A 6,357-nucleotide genomic window follows, 5' to 3' on the forward strand; every position below is an offset into this window, starting at 1 on the left:
ACTGATTAGAATTGATTTTGTTCTGCTCTTCTAGATATTTCTGTCTGCCTGCTCTAATCTTTGCACCTGAATATTTGTATTTTGGCAAAATTTTATAGTTTACCCGTTCTCAGTCGAATATTTTACTGAACACACTATTTCTAAGAATATTGCAAAAAGTTTGGGGGATGGACACTATACATTTTTTAATCCCTTGTATTTTTTCTGTTTTTCAGTTTTATATGGGAGATATCATTATGATCGTAGCTTCCCGAGGCTTTTTTAGGTCTACAAATTATAATTGGACTTCCGTTTTTGCCATTTTCATTTTTTCCTTCATTTTTGTAAGATTGTTGATCTTCTGGGTCCGAAATCAAATTTGTTCTTCAACTTTATGGTCAGTGAATTATTGTTCTATTCTAATCTTGAAAGTTTATGCCCCGATCCTCCATTTCGTGAACAAGGTACGACTCTTTCCTTTCTTTGTGGATTCTAGTGGTATATACCCCGGATTATTGTTCTTCAAACTGTTGTTTATGTTCTTTCACTTTCTTTACAGATATTCTAATAGGTGAGGCTGAAATAACTATAATATTTACGTTAACAAGAAAATTTAAAGTGCTTTCAAGGTACATTTTTGAATTTACGTATTTGGGGGTTTCCAGAACATTATTTAATTTAAAATAATTTATGTTTTGCTTTTAATTGATTACAATATACAAAATAACATATTTTTATACATTTTAATTTAATAAAAAATTAAATTTCAATAGTTTCTAGACCCTTTTTTTGTCAATATATTTATCACTATCTAAACCTAAGTTTGAGGTCTGTCTCTTCTCGTAATTACGGAGAAGTTGGCAACAGTTTTTTTTTTGAAAACTTTTTTGGAACTAAAATAGGACGAGGCTTTTATAAAAACCAAAACTCTAGCTTATTTTTGATTAGAATTTGAGTTTCATTAAAAAAACATAATTGACACCATTTCCATCACGTCTAAACTCTGGTTCAATTATTTTTATATTAATATCCAAATTAAAATAATGGCAGCGATTATTGATATTTCAATATACAGTGTGTCTCATGGAGAAATAGTACAAAAGCAAATTCTTCTCTCGTAAAGCGTGCAATTTTTTTCAATAGACACGTGTATATGTAGATATAAAATTCGATTTTATTAAAGACTTTACTATACAGTTTTTATTGTTAATTTTTCTATGTTAGTGTGATATTATTTATTTTATAATAAAGGTACATAGTTACGCGGGTCAGTGAGAATGAACCAAATTAAAAAATATTTAAATAATAAGCTTTAAAAAAACTACTTCGAGGACAATTCTTTCTAAATCTTTTATTAGTTTTAACTGTAAAGAGATCAGCAAAAAGCTGTGATATTTCAAAATTATTCATAATAAAACCTGTAAATTATCCGTTGAGAATAAGCTTAACAAAAGTTCGTCGAAAGTAATGATTTTGAAAAAACGTTTTAACGAAATCCTATTGGTTACGAATTTTTATCCTTTTCAAACAGACAATATGCTTAACTTAGTAGCTAAATCCTGACGAATAAGCAATAGTAAGTACTTCTTCTTCGAAAAATACTTTTGTTTGTTCCAAGAAATTATTTGTTGAAATATGTTCTGTTTCCGAAGGTAAATTTCCATTATAACAATACCTATTAAACTTGTCGATGTCGCTGAGACTCAGGTAACTTCTGTTTTAGAATGAAATCATTATTTTTAGATCGACATTATTTTCTCCTTAGGTGTTTTCGCTGATGATACAGTATTTATCCACAATGTACAAGTCAGTACCTTGATGATTTTCAAACAAATCTTAAGTATATTTTTTCAGATCTCACGTTTACTAAAAAGTTTCTCAGTTTGTAGTTAAAAGCTCTATTCAATTCAATCAAAACATTTAAACGATTAATTAGTTTCACATTATTAAACAAAGTATATAATCTTCATTTTCTTTAATGTTTTTTTGGCCATAAAACGTTTTGACTTTTGTTAGATTTAAAAATCTGATTTCTGGTTTGAGTTTCGTCTTATTTACCTTACCAATTGGCATTACAGTTAGGTCTGTTCTTCACCAATGTTACCACTCTCAGAATCATTGTATTTGTAAGTCTTGATTAGTCCATCTTATATAGGATCTGTCTCTACTTCTGTATTAGGCCAGGGCACTTACGAAAAAAAAGGCTTTTGGTGACAAAATTAATAGTAGAAAAAACAACGCCATCGTGTTCTAGGGGTTAAATAAAAGTTATGTGCATAAAATTCAACATTTTTTGTCTATGCCTTATTTTTTTAAGCAATAAAAACACCAAAAAATCGGTACAAATTTTGTTTTTTGCGTTTCGCGCTGAACCTATGCAAAACTCGTCTTTGTTACTATGGACAATATTGAAAAATCTTCAAAATAAGCTTTTATGAATTAAATTTCGATAATTTGTTGCTTAGATAATTTAACCGAAAGGAGAAAATTTTTAATTTTTTAAATTGTTTAATTTTAAATATAAAAGTTTCTTATTCACTCGATGTACTTGATCAATGCTCTAAAGATGGGCCCTGTGGCCCCAATAGTTTTTGCAAAATGGCAATTAAACCATAGGAGGCCCCTTTTTTCAAAGGGCCATTCTTGCTAACCGGATGGTCCTTTCATAATTTGAAAAATCGCATTGTAAAGAAAAACAGTTGAACTAAAAACCCCTAATTTCAGTTTTTTGAATTTTTCTTTGACTTCATAAAAGTGTTCAAAAAAGGGGTACAAAAATTTTTTTAAACAATTTATTGTTTTTTATACATTTTACAAAAATATAGTAATACCAATGTCATATTCAAAAAGAAGGTAGTTTAATTGAGGGCGAAGTTAGATATTTGTTTTAAGTTCACTGCAACTTTGTTTTTCATTATTAAGGAATGTTTTTTGCGTCATTTTGTAGGAGAAGCTTGAGATTTTTACCAATAATCTATTATTGAAAATGTGCAGTGGGGATAATGAGAAGAAACAAAGACGCCGAAATTTTTCTTACCCCTTTACCCACTTTATTGAGGTCAAAAAAACAAAATTTTTATCGATTTTTTGGAGTTTTTATTGTTTAAAAAAATAGCACATAGGCAAAAAATGTTGAATTTTATGCACAGAGCACGATAGCGTTGTGTTTTGTCTACTATTTTGTCACGTAATTTCGTAAATGCCCTGGTCTATATATTTAATAACCCCTCTCTCGTTATTGAATAGCCACAATAATCTTTGATTTTATTTGGTTCCCTACTACAAAGGAAGAGCGATTTATTTGCGATTATAGATAGCTCACCTACCCCGAAAACCTTTCTTCTAGAAAAAAGTATTCGTAAGCCGACTTTGGTATTGTCTTCCTATTGATATGTTAGATAAAATGGTCTTATTTTTACGTTAATTATGTTTGAGTTTGTGACACCTTAAGTTTAATGACATTTATGGCATATTAATCAGGTTTCGAATTCAATTATCTGTTTATTAACGAGATACGTCTACGAAATGCAATAATTATAATTGTGTGTAATTATCTATTGAATTATTAGATGATGTTATTGCATATTGAGTCCTCTAATGTCAAAGATTAATTTGAGTACAATAGACAATTACTGAATCAGTAATTTACTGTCTTTTGGTTCGTAATACTTATAGAAAAACTTAGCTCCAGATATTTATTGAAACCGACAATTGTAGAAAAATATTTGTTCCAAATGATCAAGGTCTTTTATTAATAAAAATTTATTAAATAAGATGTTTTTCATTTATTTCCATGAGTTTAAAACCGTTTATAAGTGAATCGTCGGTGCTGCAGGATTACTGCGGTTTTCCTGGTGAACCGGTTTACCAGCCAAATGGCCGATGATAGAAATAATGCAGCTGTAGCTACCCGCTCATCCTATTGAACGTTTTTCTATTAAATAATAAGCGAAAAACATAAACATAAACAAACAACAAACATTAAAAAATACAAAATATATCCCCAAAACCTGGAAAAAACCGTTTTTTAGGCTGGCCCTATCGTTTCTTCTTTAAATCCCGTTTGGTCGTTTGTTTTTCTCTTTCTTTTATCAGCCTGAAGCACCAATCAGCACAACACCAGCCCTGCAGAGGAGCAGTTCCTATATCAGGACCAATTTTAATGAACCATTTATAAAAAATTTCTTCATCGCATCCAAATTGTACTCAAAGAATTTCTCTCTATCTCTCTTATATTTTTGAAGATTCACGAAGAAGAGGTAGAAAATGGACAATAGACTTTCAAAAAACTCAAATTTGGACGCTATTGTGAAAGTATTCTGTTTTACCTGTGAGGTAAATCATTAATTGGACGCTGCTAATAATACAAGAGCTGATGACGAATTCTGAGAAGTTTCTGAAAATGCGGTTTGCCTCGATTAGCTATCGTTGTTGCCTGGCAATTCTTAATAACCGACAAAAACGTCTATATTCTAGAAATAATAAATCAAAAGAGTTTTTGCAAGCTCTGTGACTTTATTCTGACTTGCTTTTTGTCTATTATTTTGAATACAACCACGGAGGACGTAGAGTAGGCCACAAAGTCGAAGAGGAACAATCAATCTCACCACCACTTTCCTGGAACAGTCACCGTGAAAGTCGCAGTAAAGTTGGGACTTTTTGTCCTACATACATTCTATAAAGAAAACGGCGAATCAATTAACCGATGGACTTTGATACATCTTTATATTTTCGTGTTCTTTATTCACAATTTTCCAAACTGTATTTTCAGGGATGATCGTTAAAGCTGAAGTATCTTTCAATGAAAATTTTCCTTGTAACCTCGCTCTACTACATTTTTGCCAAAACTGGCAAAGATATGCGCTGTTTCACGGCTCGAAATGAACTAACACAGACAAAGGAGTTGGGAGCATACACAATCCGACCCTGTTAGGATAAGGTATAAATAGTTTATTTATTGCATCTCATTTCTTAACTCGAAGGTAATCACTTTCTAAGATCGTAAAAAATATTATAAATATAAGCATCCAGTGTGTCACAAAGTATGTCTCTAATCAACACTATAAAATTTCTTTAATTTCTTATTTCTTAGATCTTTTTAAATATAAACCTTTATCAAAATATTTTGAAAGACCCAAAAAAAAGTCGAAACGTCAAATTTTATCTTCGAAAAATTATTAAAAAAACTAATTTTAAAACAGAAGAGACCTAAAATCAAGAACATTTAGATGCATTAATTGAAATTATATTGGATATCCTGTACAATAATTAAAAGATCAATTAAATACATGAGATATCTTCGGTAATATCTTCTTTTTGTGTTTGATATATAGTTTCATAATAATAAAAACCCACACGTCTTCAATTTCAATGTCCTCAACTGAACACGACGATTTCAAAAGCACGATGAAAGATATGTATCAATACAAAATTGCTACTGTTAGATGAATAGATATATTTGAATGACCGGTATTATTCACAGCGGTATAGTTGAATAGTGTATAACTTACACCTTTTCTCATATTACCTAGTTAATAACATGTAATGCCATCTGAATGTGTTATTTTGTATTTTGTCCATAGTTTTCTGATGTTTACCGCACATAACCACCTGGACTTTTCAATGTAACAAGATATCGTTTCAACTACAAAATAACGATTTACCGCCTCTTTTGGTTCCTTATATCGCCTTAGAATTATTTATTTCTAGCATAACAAAGATGCGATACGACTGGATAGCAGATTTATTTCACGAAGCAGGTAGATCGTTTATTGAAAATGTAAATTCAATAAAAAAAAATGAAAGAAGTTAGTTCTAACAATAAAAAATTTTAGAACTTCCTTGATTGTTATTGTTTTATTATTTTATTAAAATCAAAATCCATTAACATTGCTCACATTCTTTTTAACCCCTTTTTATTATTTGCAATCTGTAAAATTTTACGAGCAACTTTACTAAGTTGGAATTTCTGGAACCGTCGATGATATTCGCACTGAACACACTATTTTCAGTACCACTTCACCAACACTCGCAATTACAGTGTCTTTTCCGACCAATAAACCTTATTGGTCCTTATTGGGAATATTCATGTTCATTCTTTGACTATTAAACTATAGAGTGGGCTGTAAGGAATTGACACTTTGCTCCTATTTAAGTTTTTGTTTTTAACAGTTTCAATTCCTTCAAATGTATCCAACAATTTATTATTGAATATATTTTTTAACAATTTTACAATATCGTGATCGGCAATACCTGATTTTCCGGTCCGTTCTTATTTCAAATAAGCTAAGTGCTCTTTAAACCGAACAACAACGGATCTCTTAGTCTGCCTAATATATCACACTCTTTTCCAAATTTGGTATTTTATCCTTATATTGC

Source organism: Diorhabda sublineata, chromosome 5 (genome assembly GCF_026230105.1).
Source record: "Diorhabda sublineata isolate icDioSubl1.1 chromosome 5, icDioSubl1.1, whole genome shotgun sequence".
Taxonomy (NCBI): Eukaryota; Metazoa; Arthropoda; class Insecta; order Coleoptera; family Chrysomelidae; genus Diorhabda; species Diorhabda sublineata.